Raw genomic sequence first — 6,785 nt, 5'->3', positions numbered from 1 at the left:
TCAGTTCTGCAGTCTTTTAGAACTACAGATGGTCACTAAATATAGGTTTATTTGATGATTGTTAAAGAATGAAACAAAAGGTATGCTTGATAGGCATTGTTTCCCTGGTTGTTCAGTATTTTGAGGTGGGTTTAATATTTGACTGCATTACTATTTGATATCCTGTGTCATACAAGTCTAGATTTCTGTGAAGTCTAGGCTACCACTGTATATCCTTACCAGAATGAAATTTGAGATATACTTTGAAAAAACTGTGCATACATTGGATTTGGTCTGTGTAGCTACTCTAGTGTATATACATAGGTTATGGCTTGCCTTTCCCTCCCTATATAGTCCCATGGAGTAGGATCTCACTCTGCAACTGAGGGACAGACAGACATTTAAGAAGCCAAGCCAAATTAAAGTTCCTGCTTTTGAATGCAATGTGTCTTGAAGATACTCTATACTACTGCCTCATACTTATGGTTCGGTGCCACAACTAGAAGAGATGCAGAACTACCACCAGTATCAACAGAGTGGTCACTGTGATGTCTGTACCTTTTCATTTTTGTTTGACCCCAGGTTATCTGGTGATACTCTTTTCCCCAGTGTTCCTCATGAGGTTAGATCAAAGTAGATTTCCTGGGATGAGTCTCACAATGCATTCCTTGAAAAAAAAACTTGGATTTGTTTTTCTTAGTACAGAAATCATGTATTCATCAGAATAATCTCTTTGTGGTACTGTGCTATCATAGTGGAGAGGGGAGAGCTATCCTTCAGAATAACAATATTACTTTAAGTCTTTTATTGTAACTGTTATTGAGTCTTGCGATTTACACAGGTTTTTCCAGCTTATTGCCTAGTTTGATACTTTAATAAAAATGTTCTTATCTGTAGATAGTGATTTATTTGGTCTTCATCTGATAGAATCTAAAGCCTAGAATTTCCTATTCAACTATTCTGCTACCATTTCTTCCATATAGTTTTATATATGCTATTATCAAGTCCTATAACTCTTTCCAACCTTGTACTGATATAGTGAAACTTATATAACTTCACAAACACAAGGAAAAAGTCTAAATGTTGATATCATTATCATGAGATTTAAGAGACCCTCAACTGTTGTTTCTGCTCATCATATTCTAATTCCACTTTACACCTTGTGCATCAAGGTTATTTGGATTGATTTAGCCATTATATGGTTTTATGCAATAATTATTTTTTATAGACAAGACAGTGGTGGTGCATACTCACACTATGCTAATAAGATATCTTTGTATCTTGGCTCTCAACTTCGACTGTACTCGGAGTTCTTCCCCCCTCAGGATAAATAAGTACTTCTCCCCCTTATATTAGGGCTGTTTTATTACATGTAGATTAAATATCCTTGGTACCCCCTAGTCCTAGCAAATGAAACATATTCACCCTTGAAACCTATCCCAGTTCCCAATGTTAATTATGTCCATGATTCACAAAATAAACTCTTGCTCTTTCATTCCATTCCTTCCTCATGACCATCTGAGGAAAGAAGAACTCACCTCCTCCATGAAGGCTGATGAGAGTTTCTGGACCCCCATCCCTATAAGCTTCCACTGTTCACTGTTGTGTCATGACAGGCAGCTACTGAAGTCTGCCCCATTGTCAGAACTTCATTTCACTGGACTTGCCTTCCAGTGTTTTTCAGACAGTTGCTAGCAACCATGTCCTTAATAGAGCAGTTTACCCAATGGCCTGTAACACTAAAATATCATCACAAACTTTGGGAACATCTGAGTTTCTATTGCCATCTAATACCAGCAATCTCATTTTTAAAGAGCTAACTACAACACCCAGTGAAAAACTCATTTCCACCTCCGCTGGTGAGACCAGGAGCCTCTCTTAGCTCACGAGCATGTTCCCTGAGAGTGTTCTAGCCATTCTGAGAAAAACGGGAACCTTTGATCTCAAGGTTCCACTGTTCCTGTCCAGAATCCAGCAGGAACCTGGAAGCTGTGGCCCAGGACAACCCAGGTCCCTGCTAGATGAAGAACAACAAGGCAGGGGCAAGAAAATTGACCAGGGTGCCACTATTACTTTCTGATTCTTGTGTGTGTTTGGTTGGTTTGGTTTGGTTTTTAATTTGAATTGGTTGTTTGTGAATTTCACATCATGTACCCCAATCTCACTTACCTCTTCCTTCCTTCACACCTGCCCTCCACTCTTGCAACCTCCTTACAAAAAGAGAAAAAAATCTCATTGTGGAAGTTGTAGTGTGTCACATTGTGTTCGACAGTATACACTTTGGTCCACACTTCTTTGATTGCAAATGTTCATCGCAGTGACTCGATGGTCTGGTATGAAACTTCTGGCTTCTGCTACTTTATCAGTAATAGCACTTCACTGGGACTTCTCTCAGATATCCTATTGTTTTCCTGTGTCATGGGGAGCATGTAGTTTTGGACCTGTAGTTCTATTCTTCCATTCCAGTTCATTGATGGAATTGATGTTGTTGTGGGCCAATTCAGTCTCCTGGATCTGGGCCTGAGAAGTGTCTGAGATGATCAGACTGGCAGGTCTGTCTCCTACTCTCATGCCCTTGGGGCCAGCTTACCTGCAACCCCCACAAACAGGGCCATCTCTACCCTGCTGCCTATGTGATGTGCATGGTTCACTACCCAAGTATTGCAGCCAATGAGGGACATGACCACTTATACTTCTCTGATGATCTCTATGCCAATCTTCCAGCCTGAGGTAAGTGACAAGGGGTAAGAGGGGCAACTCTCCATTGTGCATCGTACTGTACAGTTGATAACTGGTGGTGCCAGCTTTCCCATATTCATGCCCTCAGGGCTGGCTCCCCTGTGCCTACAACATCAGGATCAGATTTATTGTGTTGCTCAGGTGAGATGCAGGACCTGCACTCCCAAGCGCTGTAGATGGTGAGGGGCAGGGACAGCATTCCTGCTCTCATGACCCCAGGGCCAGGTCTCCCACCTGCCACAGGTAGTTAGAAAGGAAGAAGGCATCTTTCCTTTGTCCACACTACCACAGAGGAGACAAGCACTATGGCTAGATCTTCCATGCTCTTATCCTGGGACCAGCTCACCCACAAATCAGGGACACTTTCTGGAGTACTGGAGCTGGTTAAGTGTGGGGACAGCTCTCTTGCTTTCATGACTTCAAGGACAGTTCTCCTACAATGCCCAGGTTAGAGGTTGGGCCAGTTCTGCACAACCCTCAGACACCAACTTATTCCTGGACAGCAGCCTAGACAAGGGACATCTGCCTGGCCTTTAGTGGTAATGGATCTCTGCTGCCATGGACCCAAATGTGACTCCTAGTGGCAGCACAGGCCAGGACTCCACCATGGTGCCAGGTTACATCACCAGCTACTCACATCAGGCTGATCCTCACTGCCATCAAGTCTCCAGTTCTGCCTTTTGTTTTTCTTTTTTGTGCCCACATGCTCCTTTTTTTTTTTCATTATTTTCTACTTCTCCGCCACTTACTTGCTCCTTTTAGTGGTGCAGCAGGGTCTCTGAGTGCCTGGAGACATCTCGGGAGTAGTCTCAGTAGTGCTATGTCCCACGCATGAATTATGGGGCTAGGCAGGTCTCATCTTGAGCATGGTTTTCCTCCTTAGGCCTGTGTGGTGTTGGACTGGGGGTCATCTCAGGCTAGTTCTCTGTCCATGCCTTGTGACATGGGTCCAATGGTGGTATGGTGATCTCAGGCTAACTTCTCATCCAGGCCTGCCCAGTTGGCCCCATGCAACGTTTGTCTGTCTTCGACTTACTCTCGCCTATGGCCTGCAGTCCCAGGTAGGGTTCTTCTAGTTTCTAGCTTACTTCCTGTCCTTAAAGCCCATCTACGTGCATGGTGACTGACTAGTGGTCATCTCAGGTTCCCTTTTTTAAAGGAAATGTTAGGCTACTAATCATTCAGAGGTTCATAGGTAAGAACACAGAGTGTAGACATAGCATCTCTCTTCTTTGCTACCTAATGATTCACTTGTGACACAGCAGCCACACCTGCAAAGATTTTAAGGTCAGTCCAATATTACTTTTTTTCCTAGATAGGGTTTCTCTGTGTAGCCTTCATTGTTCTGGATTTACTTTGTAGGCCTGGCTGTCCTCAAACTCCCAGGGATTGGCCTGTCTTTGCTCCCCCCATGATAGAATCAGAGGTGTGTGTCACCACTGCCTGGCTCAATATCATTTTCAAGAGAAATTTCTCAATTTTCTAAATTTCTTCTACTAAGACTACTTTTATTTTCCCCTTTTCTGTTAGTTCTTTGACATTTTCATAAAAAGGTATTTTGATAATTTTCATGCCATTTCCTCAGTGCTCCCTGTTCCATTCATATTGCCAAATATACCCAACTTTGGTTCCTCTTTTTCGTAAGCCCTCTAAGTTCAAATTGTGCCTCCCATATACACTTGGATGTATGGTATTGAGTCAACTCACCATGTTATGCATCCTTAAATGAAACTGACTCCCTATTCTCATTTGCCAATCACTTATTTAGACTTGGTTATTCATGCTGCAATTCAGGCCTATACAGATCTTGAGCATGATAGCTCAGATATACAACTGTAAAGCTCTGTTGAGAAAATATTTTTTTCCTTTGTAGTCATAAGCTACCTCTGGCTCTTACAATTTTTTGTTGCCTCTTCTACAGTGGTCCCTGGGCCTTAATTGTAAAAGGTGTGATATATAGGTCTTGTTTAGGGCTGAGAATTCCAGTCTCATAATCTCCGCACTTTGATCAGTTGTGGGTCTCTGTTAATTACTATGTACTGCACAATGAACTCCTTTCTGATGAGAGTTGAGAAATGCAGTTTTTGCTGGGTATAACAATAAATCATTATAATCCAGGTTACTACTGTGTTCATTTAGCACAGACAGAGTAATAAGTACTCTCTGAGGGCCTATTACATGTCTATCCATAGGTTTCTGGATCTGGATATGGTAACAGGTATGGGTTTTATTTTGTGGAACAGGCCTTAATTCCAATCAGAAACTGGATGGATATTCCCATGATGCTCATTCCACAGTTTCACCAGTGGAGTTGTTTTTCCAGGCTGGTCATTATTTAAGTTCACAAGATCCATGGGTGGGTAAGACTGGTTACAGCTTTTTTCTTTTAGTACCCTCTGTAGCATCCTCCATGATTATGAAAGCTAGCCAGTAGTAATGAAGCTTTCAGATCAGGACCAGCTTGGTTTCTTTTTCTTTTTCTTTTTTTCTTTTTCATGTTTAGAGAAAAGGTTTCTCTGTGTTAGCCTTGGCTGTCCTGTACTCACTTTGTAGATCAGGCTGGCCTCAGACTCACAGAGATCTGCCCCTCTTTGCCTCCCCAAGTGCTGGGATTACAGGCATGTGCCTCCATGCTCAGCAGCTTGATTATTTTGGGTTTTTCTTCTTTATTTGTATATTCACTTTACGTACTGGTTGTAGCCCCATCCCTCCTCTCCTCCCAGTCCCACCCTCCCTCTCTCATTGTCCATTCTCCTATTCCTCACAAAGTGGAAGCCCCTTTTCCATCCACCGCAGCTCATCAAGTCACATCAGGACTGAACATGTCTTCTTCCCCTTTAGTCTGGCAAAGCTGTCCTGCCAGGGGGAAGTGATCAAAATTCTAGGAACAAAGTCCATGTCAGGGACAACCCCCATTCCCATTACTAGAGGACCTACATGAGGCCTGAGCTACCCATCAGCTACATCTGTGTAGAGGACCTACGTCCAGTCCATGTGTGGTTCTTGGTTAGTGTTTCAGTCTCAGCAAGCCCCTCTGGGCCCTGGCAAGTTGGTTCTGTTAGTCTTCTTGTGGATCTCCTGTTCCCTCCAGGTCCTTTTCTCCCACCCACCCCCTTTCCACAGGACTCCTTATGCTTCTCCCAATGTTTGACTGTGAGTCTCAGCATCTGTTTCAAAGCTCTGATAAGTGAAGCCTCTCAGAAGAGAACACTGCTGTGTTCCTGTCTGAAAGCATAGCAGAGTATCCTTAATAGTGTCAAGGGTTTCCTCTTTCCCATATGGTGGGTCTTGGGTTGGGCCGGATATTGGTTGAACATTCTTTCAATCTCTGCTCTATCTGCTCTATCTTTATCCATGCACATCTTGTAGGCAGGGTGAATTTTGGGTCAAAATTTCTGTGTGTGGGTTGGTGTTACCTCCTTCTGCTAGGAGTCTTGTCTAGTTAGGGGAAGTCTTTTTCAGTCTCTATGGCTCTTACTACTAAAATATTAAAAGCAAAAAGGGATTTTGTGTACAGTCAGTGTTTTATAATTTCACTCAATTTATCATTTTTCTGCCTAAAAATCAATATATGTGTATTTATATATACATATATATACATATATAATATGTAATGTATATTATTTGTTCTATTTGTGCCATGATCATATTTGTCATACTCAGTGTTGTTCATATTACCCAGCACTGTAAAAGGTAAAAGAAAACAAAACATATATACAAATTATATAAATAATAAATGTATGTATTATCTAAAATATTATATATATAAACTGAATGCAGCATACTGAGCTATCAAATGTATTTTAAGATTTTATTCTACACCCATAGTATGGTGTATGTTTTTGTCTTTTATACAATGCCCTGTACTTTTCTGAAGGTTATATAATATAGTCATCGCATATAAAGAATCTTGAATAATATTGCTGACTTTAAAAGTTCAGGATTTTACTACTTACCCACCATGTAACCTTGGGAAAACTAGTTAATTCCTTATTATGCCTTATATTATTCATTAGAGAGAATGTATGGATAAACAATAACACCTACAAATGTGATTTATTTGAAGA

General features: G+C 41.5%; 1 non-coding gene across 1 annotated transcript; it reads right to left on the bottom strand.

Moving 5' to 3' along the window:
- Nucleotides 1-3,879: 3,879 nt before the first annotated feature.
- Nucleotides 3,880-4,011, bottom strand: LOC127186067 (small nucleolar RNA SNORA17). The gene has a single exon (XR_007830319.1). It is a non-coding gene; the product is annotated as a small nucleolar RNA SNORA17 (small nucleolar RNA).
- Nucleotides 4,012-6,785: the final 2,774 nt, after the last annotated feature.

Source organism: Acomys russatus, chromosome X (genome assembly GCF_903995435.1).
Source record: "Acomys russatus chromosome X, mAcoRus1.1, whole genome shotgun sequence".
In the NCBI taxonomy this organism is placed as follows: Eukaryota; Metazoa; Chordata; class Mammalia; order Rodentia; family Muridae; genus Acomys; species Acomys russatus.
This window is presented reverse-complemented; position numbering and strand designations above follow the sequence as displayed.